At 36.2% G+C, this 17686-nt stretch overlaps 1 long non-coding RNA gene and 1 pseudogene across 2 annotated transcripts; one reads left to right on the top strand and one right to left on the bottom strand.

The window, feature by feature from the left end:
- Positions 1–318: 318 nt before the first annotated feature.
- Positions 319–1066, top strand: LOC110680640 (annotated as a pseudogene). The gene is made up of 3 exons (XR_002502953.1): positions 319–664; positions 723–889; positions 955–1066. The product of XR_002502953.1 is annotated as a protein G12-like (transcript).
- A 12814-nt stretch (positions 1067–13880) lies between these two features.
- Positions 13881–14421, bottom strand: LOC110680641. Its single transcript, XR_002502954.1, has 2 exons — positions 14298–14421; positions 13881–14235 (listed from the first exon to the last, which is right to left on the bottom strand). It is a non-coding gene; the product is annotated as an uncharacterized LOC110680641 (long non-coding RNA).
- Positions 14422–17686: the final 3265 nt, after the last annotated feature.

Here is a 17686-nt window from a genome sequence, read left to right on the forward strand (position 1 = left end):
ACAAAAATTCAAAGTTAAGTACCAAGTAATAAATATCTGTTGAACTAGTACTCGAACGTAAAGCAAATCTACTACCAGGTACTTAAGATTGTTTGATACGAGGAATCGGTAACGTAGTTTCAAATACACGTAACGTATTTCAAACAGTTTCCTTCAAGAAGTGTTTATTCTACAATAAATCTCGAGTGCTTGGTGACTGGCCGTATCCTTGTTGGAAACGCACTTCAACCGCCACTTGACGCTATTTCTTATAAAAGCATGCAAACCCAATCCAATCATCAGTTTCACTTCCATCAGCAAGAGATCTACAACACTAACATGAAGACCATTTTTGTTCTTGCATGCTGTAGCTATCGCTACCGCCTCGGCCATTCCGGATTTTCTGCCCTGAAGGATGACTTCCAGGAGTTTGTCGATCTCGTTCCCGTAGACAAACTGGTCAACGTTGCTCTGCAATATCTCGTCAGCGATAAGGAGTTCAAGGAATTCTTCGGATACCTACAGGGAGAGGAATTCTCCGCCGTTTGGGATCAGTTCTTCGCTCTGAATGAAGTCAAGGATGTGCTGAACTACCTGGAGGCTGCAGATCTGGCTGTGTACGATGCGTTGAACACGGTTGCTGATTTCCTTGGACTGCACCATGTTAAGCCAACCGTCCATAGCTGTAAATAGTGTGAGTTATTTCCCTTAGACCAATTTTAACTAAATTCAAATACTTTTAGTGAGAACTGGAGGATTGACCGGATTCTTCGACGAAACGGTTGCTTTATTGCCTCTGGATAAATTTGAAGCGCTGTTTGAAGAGAAACTGAAGACCAGCCCCGAGTTCAAGGCTTTCTTCGAGAAGCTACGCAACCTGGATTACCAGAAGTTTGTCGATTTTCACAATGTAGATTAATAGAAAAATGTGGAACTGGAGTTGAAAGTCTTCTAATCGAACAAATATGTTTTCAGAACTCCAAGGAAGTCCAAGGCTATCTGCAGAAGCTGCGAAGCTACGGACTCGATGTGGATGGCTTCTTCAATCTCGTTGCCGGTTTCTTCGGCTGGGGAAAATTCTAGAATTGAACAATTGAATTTGTTAAAAGTGATTGAACAAAATGCAATCACAAAACTTTTTTTTTAGATCTTATGCATTCTGATTTATTATGCTTTATAATAAAGGTTTTTATGCTTTACATCGTGCATAATCGTTAACTGAGAAAGAAACTTCTTCTATGCAAACACGCAGAAACCAAAGTCTATGAATGGAGAGTTGCGCGAAGAGTGAAACAAAATCTACCTATCGAACTGTCAAACCGTCTACCTATCGAGCAGACCAGCAAAACAGATAGGGGCTATTTTCGAAGACGAAGAAGAACAACCATTCAAAGAAGTCTCTTCGCTCAACTCTCCATTCATAGACTCTGGCAGAAACGAGCTCAAGAACTCAAGTGACGAAGTTTCATGGGGTTGAAGTTGTTTCCATTTGAAGCCATGCGATAAAACACCTATTGGCTAAGTTATTTTCACTCCACTGGAAAATTAATTCATTCAATTTTCAGTGCTATGTCACTAACTCGAATTTGAGTTAACGCACTAAGGTTCAGTTTTTTGAGTTGTTCTGCTCTTTGCTCTCTAACAATAATAAAAAGATTTAAAATTTTTATTTTTTTTCTTTATTATAGAAGCATTCAGCTTTATGCGGGTTCACCTTTTCTAAGCAATTGAATGTGCAAATGAAAGAGGAAGAAAAACAACTCAAAAATAAGTGTAAAAATACTCAATAGACTTTTCATGTGGCAGGTCCATGTTTGCATTTGTTTATATCAGTAGAGGACCGGTGCAAACACGGGACTGTCATTGCCTACAAGAACTGTCAAAGTGTTTCCGAAACAATTGATTTAAAACGTCTCGTGAAAAGGCCTATTATGGGTTTCTTATTTTTTTCCACGTCAACTGACAGATGATTGAGCAGCAAATAGGCCTTCTCATGTGACAGCTCCGTGTATGCATTTGTTCACATCGATGGAGGACCAGTGCATACATGGACCTGTCATTTTCATAGAGAAACTGTCAAATAGCTTCCAAATCAGCTGATTTGAAACGTTTTGTGAAAAGGCCCATGGACATATCGACAATCTTCTTTTATTCTCTACTTTCTTTTCATTTCCGCTCTAAATGCGGGTCGTGTTTACATTAAATGACATCCGGACTAACATTCGATAAACATTTTAATTCACCGAATGAACATTCAGTGGATGAACGTTCAACGAAATAATTCGTTTTTTATTAACACGGCCTGTAGTAAAAGTCTTCTTCCCGCTGAAAGTTGCAGCGTGACGTCATCGTAAAATATTTCGTGAGCTAAGTACTTTAATACACAGATACCAGATTCCCTCAAATATATATATGTATTAGGAAAAAAAAATGCAAAAATAACATTTATGAGGTTTGCTTCATATTGTTTGAAAGCATCACTGATTAAATTAGTTTTCAAGGAATAAGGACTTCAAACATGAAGCCTAGCATAATTATATCATAATTACATTATTTTCTTCGACATTCACATCATAAAACTGGATAAAATTAACTTTTAAATACATATCACGTGTTCTGGAATTTGCTTCAAATCAATTCCAAACGCAAAACTGTTCATAGGGTCCTGAAGCCCTGTCCCGATTTTAGTGCCAAACGCTTAATTTTAGACCAAAAACACATGTTTACTCAATTTTTTAATGTTTTTCGTTTGTTAAAGTAATAAAAAAAACATTTATCTATTTTTCGATTTTGTCACACCTTTTGGCTTAAATTCAAATTTTGGGAGTATTTTGTTTTCAGTCCCTTCCGAAATAGTGGTTTCTGCGGGCTCCTGCGGGGCGAGTGATGCGGACAGGATCAATCGTGTTGCTCGTCGCTCGCGCGGCACGATAGTATATAAGAGTCGCGGATCGCGTGATTAGTGTTAGTAGTGTTTGATCCTTTGGTCGCGTTGCTTGCTCCTGCGGCGGCGAGTGATGCGGACAGGATCAATCGTGTTGCTCGTCGCTCGCGCGGCACGATAGTATATAAGAGTCGCGGATCGCGTGATTAGTGTTAGTAGTGTTTGAACCTTTGGTCGCGTTGCTTGCTCTCGCGGGTGCGAGTGATGTGGACAGGATCAATCGTGTTGCGCGTCGCTTGCGCGGCACGATAGTACCATGCCCACACAGTTACGGATCACCCACAGTGACGGATCACTTTGGCGTTCAACATCGGATAACTCGCTCAAAACATAAAAGTTGACGTAAAACATATTTTTTCCATGTTATACTATTTGTCTTCTACCATTTGTAGTGTTAAGCACAACGTTCAACCGCTAAATAGCGGTGTATTTGGCAAATGTTTAGGTGATACCACACAGCTATCATTATATGTACGTTTTCTGTAAGAAGTGCCGTCAGCATTCATAAGCTCCCACAGCTGTGCACAGGTGGTAAATTTCAAATTTTATAGCATAAAACATACTCATTCGTTTCGATTGAGTATGAATTCATCTTTGGAAAACATTTTTCTCGAGTGTTGATTCTAAATATCGAATATTAGCACTTCTAACTAGTGATCCATAATATGGATCAGGAAATGATTGTTTACCACGGTTATGGATCACTTTCAAAGAATCTATATTTCTGCCATTTTAAGCATTGGATTCGACATTTTCAGACAATAGCACTAAGTATAAAACTAATAAAACATCAAGGTTTGTAAAATTCATTTTTTAGCCGACAAAAATGGGTGAAAAACTTGGTGTGTAGCGAAAACAGTTCATGTCTCAGTAACTACAATGCAGTATCACACAAAAAAGGGAATTTCACCCTTGTTTCCAGCTCTAACACTGCTATTTTTTGCAGTAATATATGACGCATTGTTAACTTTCGTCAAAACATGCAATACATATGCATTGAGTTGAAAATCTCTTGATTTTGCACACTGATCCGTAATATGTCACAATTTGATCCATAATATGAACGTTGATCCATAATATGGTTTTCAGAAACCGATACAATTTTTAATTTTTCTGCAATCCTATGTAAATATTATACTCAAAATAGTTTACTAACCGAAGTTCCAATTTGAAGCGATTCGATTCGTGCTTTTTAATTACCATTTTACGTTTTCCATGTTGTTTTAATGAATTTTATAGGTTTGACTCTACACTATTTGATCCATAACTGTGGGGTCATGGTATATAAGAGTCGCGGATCGCGTGATTAGTGCTAGTAGTGTTCGATCCTTTGGTCGCATTGCTTGCTTCTGTGAAGGCGAACGATGAACACTTGTTCGGCATACAAGTCATTTATCGAATAATATCGCGAATCCGGTCAGGCGTGATATATCAAGGATCGCATCATCAACTAAAGATGACTCCCAGATCCTTACCTTATCCCACTAACCCAATATCCTTTCCATGACAACTATGGAGATGCAGAAGATTCTTCGGTCTCTAAAACCAATGGTTGTCTAACTAACATTCCTTCCCTTCCTCGATGACCGTAAGGACGTGGCCGGCGCCGTTATTGACTTCTAAAGTTTGAGCTCTCGATTTGTGCACATTGAAGAATGGTAAGCTAATCCCAAGCCCCATTCACTAAATCCCTGTGCAACTTCGATTACTCTGGTCAATCATGGAGTAGCAACTACGAATTGTACGGTCATTTATGCTCATGCTAATGCCTTCCAAAATAGTGGTTTCTGCGCTCTTGTACATACTCGTTACATGTCACCAACACTACTTGAAGAGTACTGGTGGAAAATATAAATAAAGATCAGCTGTTCCCAGCTAAATCAAACGGCAGTATTTTCCAGCAGCAAATTTGCGCATGTGTTCGTGACACCGCTCGGCGAGAGCTCAATGTCAGATAGCAACAACCCCAGTGTTAAAACTAAAACCCCTGTGGTGTTTTGTCGACTAAGCGAATGTCAAACATGATCTAAAGTGTCCAGGTTCATTGAGCTCTAGCCGAGCGGTGTCACGAACACGTGCGCAAATTTGCTGGTTGAAAATACTGCCGTTTGATTTTGCTGGTAACAGCTAATCTTTGTTTATATTTTCAACCAGCATTCTTGAAGTAGTGTTGGTGACATGTAACGTGTATGTACACGAGCGCAGAAACCACTATTTATGGACCCAATTTTTAAATTAAAGTTTAAGTATTATATAGCTGTTATTTGAACGGGAAATACTGCTAAAGTAGTTGCAGTAACATGCTTTTTGTGATACTAATAAAAAACAAGATTTCATTGGACATTTTGGGACCCTATTTTTAAATGTAAAAAACAGTTGAACTGAGCAAATTTAGTTTAAATTTCGGGCTACAAAATGAAAATAAAAAAGTAGATAGGGTAACCAATATACCGTAATTTCGGGTGAAATTGATCATTTTTCACGGTTTTTCTAGTCTGTTTTCTATAATGTTAACAATTCCAAACAACTAAATGCAGGAAAACAAGTACGAAGGTGAGCCTCATCGACTCATGTATCGAAATTTTCTAACGAATGTTATTTTAGTGTTGACAAATATCGCTAAAATAAAAAATCAGGGAATCTCATTTCGGGGTGAAATTGATCACTTGTCAATGCCTTTATTGTTAGTTTTCAAAACAACTCTACATGATAAACTTGAGTTCCCTGAATCCGAATATGCTTGTCAAAATCTTAACAATGCAATATTTATATAAATAACGAATAGTTAAATTTCAAGAATTACGCGGAAAACGCCTAAATGTATGTAATTTCCTAAAGAAATCAATGATATCTAACAGAAATTCAATTATTTCAACCATTTGAGCTAATTGGTACGAGTTTTGGTGATGAAATCTGGTTTGCGAATATATCTCAAGCATCCTCACAAACTTTCAGGTTTATACTATGTTTAAATCCTTGCTTAGAAATAGAAGTTTATAGGTGTTTGTCAATACTGCACCGTGCATGATTTTGAAATTATACATTATTTTCATAGTAATAAACATTCTTGAACGCAAAAAACTTCACAACACACAATTCGACAATAGTTACGACAAACAACGTTCATTTACTGCAGCTTACATTGATATTTATGCCCCATCACGCATAAATAAAATCGTGTGATACGATGATCAATTTCACCCTTCTGATCAATTACACCCGATTTTACGGTATTTTGAATCCCTATATCTCGTATGATCTGAGATAACGCCCTAAAAGCCATTGGTAACCACGTGTGTAGCTCATTGTTTCTGAGAAAATGAATGAATCAGCATCCAAACCAACACCAATGGCGTGTAGAGAACGATCCTTTCTTCACCATACCGTTGTAAGACAACATGTGACTCAATTTAAATGCTCAGAAATAACGAGCTACACACATGGTTACCAATGGCTTTTAGGGCGAGATCAGAAGTTATGCGAGATATATTTTGGACCCTCTGGGCCTTTTTCCTGCAAATTCCCCAGTTTAAATCGAAAGACTAACTCAATGTACATCCCTTTTGGAAAGAAAGAAAATGTTTGTACATAGAAAATGTGTTTGTTTTATCTGAAATTTATTTAATTTTATCGGTTCATTCATGCAACCGTTACCACACGTTACGCATAGAAATTGAGGCCGTCAATTTTTTTTTTTTTTTCAAATGTAAACAAAAACTTTTTTCAAATTTCTGCGTAGAATTTCTTCGGTTTTCCATTGTCAATCGATTAATTGGACTATGGGCAAGCATATCATAACACAAGTGTCGTGGACTTTGTCGCCAAACGATAAAAAATGCCGGGGGTCTAAAATATATACTTTGAGGGTCCAAAATTCATTGCTGTGTCCAAAATAATGAAAAACAGTGCTTCACAATTCAATCGTTTTGTGTATCCTACATGACCGTATGGGCATTTTTATCTCGTAGAGCATTTTTATCTCGTACATTTTGGCATGTTCTTTGATTTAGTTACGCTTTGCAATTAATTAATTGGGACAAAAAACTAAAATCACTTCCTTAGGGGATCCAAAATACGACTGTTACCCTAACTATCGCGGATGTATTTCTGAGCTAATTTTCAGGAATCCGATGCTTACACGCAAATAAATTTTGTTGTATAATCTACCGAATCCATAGTAGAATTAAGAACAGCACCAACGATTTTCAACCGACTAACCGACTACAAAATTCTGTTAAGTTTACTTTAATCTAGTAAAAATCACTGAGCAGCGTAGTAAATGTGACTATGTCCATAGTAGCCTCGACTACAAAGCATTGTATTTCAATTCGTGACACCCACCGTACAACGCAGTATGGTGAAAAGTACAATGCCAAACTTGTCAAATCTAGAATAGTTCTAGTCATAAATACTACAACTCTGGTTAAATAAACAGAATATATTTTCTTATTGACTATGTTATGGTAGAGGTAACAGATTTATGTAGTCGGTTGAAAATCGTTGGTGCAGTTCTTAATTTTACCATGGATTCAGTAGTTTCTACAATAAAATTCATTTCAGTGTACGTATTAAGGTACTTTGGCGAGTGGATCTTGGAAATTTAGCCAAAATTGATCAATAATTGGGTCAACTACGGAATTCCGTTGAAACAACCCAAAATTGAAATGCGTCTCCGTGTAAATTTTGTTTTGATTTCGTCTCACGGATGTTGCCAACTGCTCCTAAAGATTGCAGTTCACATGACATGATCGTTTGTCCCTCCAACATACGTTAGCAATGATTACAATACTCACCACTACTCAAACAGTTTCTGTTTGTTTTGTTCAACACTCGCATAACTAATGATCTCGCCCTAAAATCCATTGTGTAACTAACTTTCTTATTTGGTCGGTGTTCAGACAGACCGGACTAGATGATATTTTGGTGTTCAAAAGATACGTTAAGGGCTCCATCAATTTTAATTTTCCCGATGTTATTTTGATACAGATGTATCATCAAATAGATAAGTTACATTATTACAACTAATGATGCCAATATTTCTACATTTCGAATGTCTGGGGTACGTTTTCCTGAAACCATCAAAAAGCACTTAGTTCAGTCTGTCTGAATACCGACCATTTGTAGAAATCATATTATACATTCTTCAGCAAAGTTGTAGACCATTCAATTTTAAGCAACTTTGCCAAAAAAGTTTTTTTGTAGCTCTAAAATTGACCGATTTAGAACTTTTTTTCCTACGGTGACTTAAATTGGTTCTGGCTCTAGCGTATTCAATTCAAACATCTCATCAGAATAGTCTATGAAACATTTTTAGAGATTTCAAAAATGCGTAATTTGGTGAAGAAACTCGCTATCTCCTTCCGTTTGGGAGTTTGCCTACTTTGATTGTGAATATCTCTGATTGGGGCAAACATAAAAAAATATCTTTTGACGGCATTAAAAAGAAAAAAATAAATTGTTTATTGTATCACAAAAATTCAGATGTGTTATTTTTGTAACTCAAATAAAATGCCATAGAAAAACAAATATATTTTATCACACTTTAATAACTTTTGAGCTAAAAAGATATCAATTATTTGTTTGCATGTAAATTTATGTTTTGTTAAGTTCTAAAAGTCGTTCATAGACAACTTTGACGTGAAGTTAATATTAAAAGCACTAGAGTTAAATGCTTATTTTTGTTGGACCACCCTACGATGATTGAGGAAAAATGCTGTAGATTGGTCAAATTTCGAGCTACAGAAAAACTTTTTTTGGCAAAGTTGATCAAAATTTGACGTTCTACTACTTTGCAAGAATATATGCCATTATTTTTGCAAATAATAAAGTTGATTATATCATATATGTGATATTGTGGACCACCATAGTTTTAAATAAACAGTATAAAAGCTTACATGTTGAGCCTATTTGTAGAAGATCATTTTTATATAAAATTTAATTTTTATACTCAAAATGCAAAAAAAATACCTAATTTGAAAATCTTCAAAATAGTTTTATAGCCCTATCTTTCTTATTTCAGATTTCTCGTCTAAGTAGATTATGAACGACTTTTAGAACTTAATAAAACGCAAATTTCCATGTAAAAATGTTGATGATAACTATTTTAGTTCAAACGTTATTGAAGATTTTCTGTTAAAAATCCTTTATTTTTCAGGAACAGAGGACAAAAAAATTTTTTTTGGCGAAGTTGCTTGAACTTTGCTGAAGTATGTAGAATATAATTTTTACAAATAAAAAAGTTAGTTACACCAGTTCTATGAAAACGTGGACCACCCTAATATTCGATAACACCAAACAAAAGACCGGTTTTATCTAATGTATCATTCTAAAGCTTAAAATGCATCTTTCCACAAAAACTGATTCCTGGACCACTGTGCATTGAGAGATAGATAAGGATATTCTTTTCATCGTAGCATTGTTAAATAACGTGTAAATTCATTCGTTTGCTCAGTAACAACAAGGTACACGCTTAAGTATTTATGGCTTTTAGGACAAGATCATAAGCTATGCATTATTATCGTAGGATTCAGGTTTGACGGTTCGATAAGATGGAGAACATATTGTGCATTTCTTTCACTACTGGACTGCGAAGGGCGGCCTCATAAGTGCGAAAGTGTGAATAAAAGTGAGGGATTGTATTGAATCCTGCTGGTGTCTTCAGAGCACTTATTCTTCGATTTACGAAGAAAAAATCCCCCGAAGACACCTACCCGATTTGATGCAAATGCGCACTTTTATTAGCGTTTCCGCACTTGTAAAAACTTCTGCGATAGTCCAGTAGTGAAAGAAATGCGCAATAATGATAGCTCGCATTTCACCACAAATTTGAGTGGTTTCGGTTTATCGTGCGCAGTTTGTGAATAAATGGACCATTTCATGAGTTCACCAATCTGACGTTTGAGCGGTGCCATTGGTTACCATAGTCACGTAAATTAATTTTTTTCGGGTTCGGATCGGGTCTGAAGTCTTCGAAATTATCGAGTACTGGTCGGGTTTGGGCTTAAAAATGTTTATTTAATTAGTCGGGTTCGGTGAGAATTGTGAACAGAGCAACAACCTGAAAGCAAATCGGGGTTTATTCGGGGTTTTCTTGCATAACATTGTCGGATTTGAAAAGCGATTATTTTCGAGTTCGGGTCGGATTTGCTTTTCAATTATTATTAAGGGACGAATGACCTTCGGGTTAAAGTCCCTCTCAAACAACAACATTTTCAATTATTGTCTCAGGTTCGGGTCGGGTCCGGGTTTGAAGAAATAAAATAAATTGGGTGCGAGTCGGGTTCGTGTTTGAAAAATAGCACGACACCGCTCAACCATCAACGAATGAACCCGTGCACTGGTCCATGAACCAATGCAAGAGTTCACTAATTTGATGTTTGAGCGGTGCCATATTCACTTGTTACCATGGCCACTTAAATAACACGGAACCGCTTAAACGTCAAACAGTGAAATCGCGTATTGGTCCCTTGCTAAGAAGGCCATGGTGCAATGTTGAAAACTTAGTTGTTTGAAATCACATAGATAAACTTTTAAGTCTATTGTTCTGTTCGTCAATAAATCAATGAATCGTCAATGAGTCGTCGTCCAATTTATCTTTCAAAAACTTCAAACATATTTTTTTAATTAGTTTCATGGTTCAGAAACTACTAAAAACTTGGTTTGACTTCAATTTTGAACGACAAATATGAAAATATAATAATCACAACACCCCTCAAAATCTTAATTCTACTTGGGGTCGCCATATGGTAGTATTTAGAAGTCCTGGAACAAAAGTTAGTTTTGCGCATCAGGAAAGTAATGACACCCCCTTCTGGTCACTCACCTCCTGACGACTTGCTCTGCGAGCATTCATGCTAAACCTTTCCGTAAGGATTGATGACCATAACAATATATCAAAACAACCGATACCACATTTTATACGGTGTTCGGCCATTTGGCCGAATGTATTGGGTCATACGCCGATTGGCCGAATGCCAATTGGCTGAAATGCCTTTTGACCGAATTTAGAAATTGAAAAAAATAATCAGCTTGCTCCAACACGGATAAGTAGTATTTATAAATGCGGCTCAATGACTGATCAACTATTTGTTTTGAATTGTGCATTAGATTACCTTGAGTCCGAAGTTTATAAGAGAAATGAAATATTACAAATTTAAGTTCGCATCGGCATTATAACTAGTGCTACGCTGACAAAGGCAATTTTATGCATCGGTGAGGCACTAAATTAGATTGCCGATGTCAAACATCGCTGAAGTTTTGACTGCCAAGCCGAGTCACTCGGATTGTCAACAATTTTTTTATGATGTTATCGATCGTCATGTTTGTCAGTATACCGAGGAGGAAAGAATAACTCGCCAATAACTTATGCATACCATATTTTGGTATCATACCACAATTAGGTATTGTTCAGTTATCAATACCTCGTTTTGGTATTTGAAAAAAATGTTTAAAACAATTAAAAATACTTCATTTTGGTATTCGACAGCTATTGAGGACTGATGGAGGTATTAAACTAGTATTGAAAAATGTCACTTTTATATGAAAATCCATCAAGTATTATTTAGGTATTACAATACCTGATCTAATTATCAGCTTGGTATTTGTAGAATATGCAGAAGGTATTATTTGAGGTATTTTACCTCTTATGCAGGGCTCATTCATACCTCATTCAGGTTGTAAGTATTTGAAATTATCTGGTATGGAATACCTCAATTTGGTATTCAGTAGTTATTTCCTTCTGCTCGGGTATAGGGCACAAAAAAAAATATAATCGAATTGTTAATTCAGGACGTGGCTGGGAATTTCGCACATCGTGTTAGGACTCTTGGCTGAAAGCTGCTTTATTATTAGGTTACCAGCAATATACTAAAATTAATTTTTAATGATTTTATAAGAACTTTTTCTTGCTTGTAAACCTAATCTTTTCTCTAGCTTTTTGTAGTTATACTGAAATAACGATTACATAGCGTAACAAAAATGATATTTTTGCGTGTCAAAAGGACCAAATTATGTGTCTCGAGTAGATTTAGGGTTGCTGAATCTTATGCCCTTTTTAGAAATGTTCCAGCACGTCACAATTTTTACCCATAGGTCGCTTAAGTTGTATAGAACAATGATTTTATTGATGTTTACATGAAATTTAAAGTATAATTTATCAAACTTTTTTGTGGTCTAATCCACTAGGCACGCTATTTTGCACCTAAACTTTCATTTTGGATTAAATTTGGTTGAAATTGCGCGATTAAATTTAGATTGAACCGATTTTTTCGACATGTTTGCTGTCTCCATACAAAATTCTTCGTTTCTCTTACATGGGAAAATACAATACTTTTTCAAACCATCAAAAATAACTTTCCCGTATCGAAAGTTTTATAAACTTTTCCGATAAGTATAGTTATACACATAAAGTTTGAATTCTGTGGCAAATTAAGCAAATTAATTGCCTTACAAGCTGGCAAACTTGCATGCAAGTTGGGTAAAACAGTCAATTTTTGCATTTTCAATAGCCAATATCTCAAAATTAGACGTGCTATGATATTTTTGAAAACAGATGGATTCAGCAACTCTTAATTGAGTGAATATCGGTATTTTGGGGCTTGAGACAAAAACGTGATCCGCAGTGTTAATTGTATCATACTTGCTTACATTTAACATTGGTCCCGAAGCCATATCTAGAAAGACAAAAATGTTTGCGCCTAAACCGTCAGTTTTAAAAAAGAAATGATTCTTACTTTTGATCATAGGCTGTTCTTTCAAAATCTATTTTCTCATAATTATTGGTATTGAACCATATGACACGTTCATCAAGCGTATTCTCCATAGGGGTTTTAAGTGCACACTGGTGTTACATGCATACTTTATGTTATTTATTTATTTATTTAATTATTTCAGCCAAACGGCATTTGGCAAAATTACGTTTGGCCAAACAGCATTCAGCCAAATGACCCGAAACCATTTACACGAATGTTTGCTACCTTACTGGAATGAAATCCGGATCAATGTGAATCAAAGATCAATTTTCGCAGGAGACCGGGAAGATTCCTTCGTTGAGGATAACGAATTGGCTTTTAGCAGTATACTATAGGAGTTCACATTCGTTATTCATAAAGCAATGCAAACCAAGCAGTTCATTTTCAATTTTGTCTCATTCCATTACACATCTTTGGGAATGTCTATAGGTCTAAAAATGAAAGTTATTTCGTCCGGGTGAGAATGGAAAGCAGCAAAAGTTTTCCTCCCAAAAAGGTCAACTTCTACTTCGCAAACGCTTATCAGGCTGCGAAAAGTCCGGTCAGCATTGGAACCGAATAGGTAGTCGGAGGAAATAAGAAGGGACAAATTTATCGCAAACAGATTATTCCATTTATGACTTTGTGTCAAGTTTGGGAAAATATGTTTCTTCTCCTTCGGATTCTGCGAGCATGGCTTTTCAATTTCTGCACGGCAAAGTTTCATTCGTAGGGAAGTGCGACGGGACTTATTCAACAGATGTTTTGCCGTTTGATTTCACATATTTTTGCTGAAATCACATAACGATTGTGAAACTTTTTGTAGGTATGAGTAGAAGTGATCTGAAGAAAAATTTCGTTGAAATGGAGGGATAATCTCAAGCTTGAAGTTACCATACCAAAAACGTTCAACGAATTTACAAATGTACTGTAGGTTATTTACATAACTGCAAATTCAATTTTTGCCAGTGAACAGTTCGAATTCTGACATGGTTTCAACTCCGAAAAATCTCAGGGCTATACAACTGGTATAGCTCTTCTAAACTGAGCAAATGCATTTGTGTTCGACATGATTGTTTGGTTGTAAACCTACAGTTTCAAACCTTTAAAATACAACTTCAGATAGCTACATTTTTCTCAATTTTATGTGGTGAAGTACAAGTTACGATTACAATTGTAATCGACAAATAATGTAATATTCAGAAACGTCCTGAAATTATGAAAAATGGTACTGTCAAAAGTTTTATTGCTTAACTTGTTTAAGTGCTCTGATTTTTTTTCGAAAACTTGTTTTCAATTGATTATTGAACAATCCGTATAAAATTTAGTTATTCGTTCTTATGTCCTTCTTCTTATTCCAGTAGATTCGATGACAGGATTAGAAACATCTATCCTTCTGGGCAGCCAGGGTTCTCGCAGAAATGGCCAACAGCAATGTTTGTCATATTGCCCTGCCACATAATCATATAGTGCTAGTCTTCTGCATGCACGGTATTTCATTCCACATTTTGCTCGCAAACTGAGCCGTTCTCCATACGCTGCAAATTTGTCCTTGTCATAGTAGTTCCAGTCTGCGGTTTTTATCTGTAAACAAAAAAAATACTAAACAATTAAGAAAGACGGTCTATATGATAGATACTACTCACAGGATTTTTGGAACTATCTTCATCTGTTGCCTCGGTACCAATGACTAGAATCACTAATACTAGGAACATCATCGATAGGCACCTCATGATGGCTCTAGTTATGAATGGACTTTGCGAATTGTCACAGCGCAGCCACTCTTATAGAAGATCATCTTCCGCATGTTATCTTAATCATGCAAGAATAACTAAATACATATTTCTCTTCGTTTGATAACGTTATTTGCTATGATAAAGATGAAATCGGGGTTTTTATGCGATATACAAAGATGTTTCGTCTTTGTATCATTGCACGTATCTAGATTAAACAAGATTTTAGGGGATGCACAGTAATTGTTGGTTCAATCTTAATTGCTCTATATTATTATTACTACATTGAATACATACTGTCAATACTTCCACAATGCAATTTTGAGATGCACTGAAAAAAATACAATAGAACAAATTCACTGAGAAAAAGTTACATTATACCCATAACATAAATTCTCAAGAACACAAATCTAGAGGTCCAGACAGCGGTTTGAGTTGAAACTTGATCGATTGATCTCCACCAGTCAATTAAATTTCCAGCTCTAACCACTATCTGGTTCTCTAGATTTGTGCTTTGAAGAAAATGATTCTACCCATTACTCCGAATTCCGATACCCCGAATGCTGTTTCCCTGAATGCACAATTATTTTGAATGGGCTCTATCCCATTATCCCAAACACCATTATCCCGAATATTACTACCAGAACACCACTACCCGAATGAGCCATTACACGAACAGTTCATATAGGAACAAAAAGATAGTGTAGGCAAAAAAAATTGGACTGATAGCGGCTAGTGTCCATCAAAGTATTGTTTGAAAAATTCCTTGGGGAATCTCTGGAGATCTAGAGAAATGCCTGAGGAATCTTGTTAAAAAAATAGAAATCAAACATTGGAGGAATCAACGAAAAACGATAGATATGAAGGAATCCCTAGAGAACTCTCTCAAGGAAAATTCCTGACGGAACTTCAGATCTCAATTTATGTTTTTTATGTTGTGCTTTCTCTACTGTGCCTACTTGCAACCCCAATTTACAAGGAAGGTTAATTATTTTTAGTCCTAAACTACAAACCTGAGAGCAAGCTAAATAAAAATAAAATCAACTAAATGGATTCATATTGCAACACAAACTGTGAATTACACACTAATCATCGACATGGTTTTCAATAGATCTTCAACACTTAAACAAATAACTGCTTATTTTCATTTCGTTCAAATCACGTTTAACATGTTTCCAGAGCACAATTCACAACATTCCTAAGTTGAAATATTCTACATACCACCAAAGCCCTGCGGAAAGTTCTAAAGCACAAAAACCCATTCTGCTTGTTTTGATTTAGGAATCATGAATATTAAAACACACTCTTCGAATAAATTCATTCCTTTCGTTTTGCTTGCTGCATCTTCGGACCGGCAAAAGCTCATCGTTTTCAGCAAGCTATTTTTTTTCTTTTGCTCTAGATGCACTTCAAACTCAGTTGGGTAAACAGAACGTGGACGAAACCGACCCGTAACGTGAGTTATTTATTTTGCATTTTGGTCGTAAATAATATCGGGCAGCCATAGCCATCCTTCCCTTGGATTCTATGCTCGCAGCCGGTAGGTATGTGTTAAGGTGTACAAAATTGTGAAAAATTTAAAAAACGGAACTAGTGAATCCCGCCTCCAGTAGGGAGGCGTAAGGGAGACAACTGTAAAATGCATCGAATGCTCAATGACTTGGAATTTAGAACTTACTGCTTGTCGCTAAGGCAATCTAACGTTAAGAGACCCAGATAGCCGTAGTGGCAAGCGCGCAGCTATTCAGCAAGACCAATCTGAGGGTCGTGGATTCAAATTCCACCGATCGAGGGTCTTACCTTCGAATCTTCCACACGATATACACATGCATAAATGGTCAATCAGAAAAGAAAGCTCTCAGTTTATAACTAAGCAGTGAAGCTGAGCAGCAGGCTCTGCCCCAGATGAGACGTAATGCTAGAAAGAAGAAGAACTGCTCTAGCTACCAATAAACTTAAATAAGACATTTGACGATATTTTGAACCCACTTAATAAGATATTTACGAGTAAAAAAAAAATATTTTTTGTATATAGATGTTTTACTAACGAACGTTTGGAATATAGTGCTTGTTCGATTTTAGCACGATCCGTTTTTCTGCAAGGTTCGATTTTGCCAGCTTTACCATTTTGATTTTAGCTACTAAACCGTTCGATTTTGGCGTTCGTCGGAAAAAACTTTTCTCAAAAATATCATTTGGTTCACTTCAACAAAACTGATCCAAATAATATTGAAGCTTTAGAAAAAAAAAGATTTTTGTTTGATGTTCGTGTGACATAGGAACATTTCCTGAAACTGGAAGAAATTTCCAATCATTGTCGTTGGTGCCAAAAGTAAGGCCATAGTTCCAAACATTGCGACATGGATGTTTAAATGCATATTTGCGGTTGTTTTTTTTTTCACGCTAAAGCCGTCTGTGAAGGAAGATACCAGAAAGTTTGTATGCACAAATTGTGGGGCAATCATAAATCTATATTTTGGGAATGCCTTTCGCGCAAACGAATCGTTGAGGCTCGTACCAGGCTGGAGATGGAAGCAACGTTTTTCGTAGCCGGAATCTCCAACAATTTTTTTTTTATTAAAGATGGCTTGCTTAACAATCATGCCGTCAGGTTAATTATAATCATGCTCATTCACATGCTAATTTACTTCTGCCAGGTAACCGTTCATCTTTTCAATTTGAAGGAAAATGCCGTGATAATTCCTATGCCAATGTTTGTCGCAGGTAACTTCAGTTCCTTCCCTTTTCTTCCTACTGGTAGCCGTTCAAATTTCTTCAAATCATATGGAGAACCCCTGCTTTGTGCTACCGCAGGTATCTTTTATTTTCACCTCTCAACCTCTCATCAACGGAAAATATCAAGGAAAAATCACAGAAAAAGCACTTGCTTCTAATAACATGTCTCCTTCTGGTTTTGATTTTCTTACTGAAAGATTGAATCAAATGATGATGCAATGTTCGAAAACCATCATAAGCAAAGCAGTCGAAATAAATGTTTTGAATGGTAAGAGGACGAGCTGTTTAATTTTCTAACAGCTAATAACAATATATATATCAGTTAAACCTATTTTAACCTGAATCCTAACTCAAACTGATCCAAACTCTTTGTTTATCGTTATGATCGCCTGGATGGAAAATGTGGTGGAGTTGCAATCATCATCATAAGCAAATAAAATATTAACTTTTTTGTCATTTGAAACTAAAGTTTTTTGAAACTTTAGGTGTTTATTTCTGTTGAAACACAGTTTGGTAAATATATTTCATACAGAGTTGCTTGCTGTCACTATCAACGCTTGAAATAT

Source organism: Aedes aegypti, unplaced genomic scaffold (assembly GCF_002204515.2).
Source record: "Aedes aegypti strain LVP_AGWG unplaced genomic scaffold, AaegL5.0 Primary Assembly AGWG_AaegL5_hic_scaff_1705_PBJ_arrow, whole genome shotgun sequence".
In the NCBI taxonomy this organism is placed as follows: domain Eukaryota; kingdom Metazoa; phylum Arthropoda; class Insecta; order Diptera; family Culicidae; genus Aedes; species Aedes aegypti.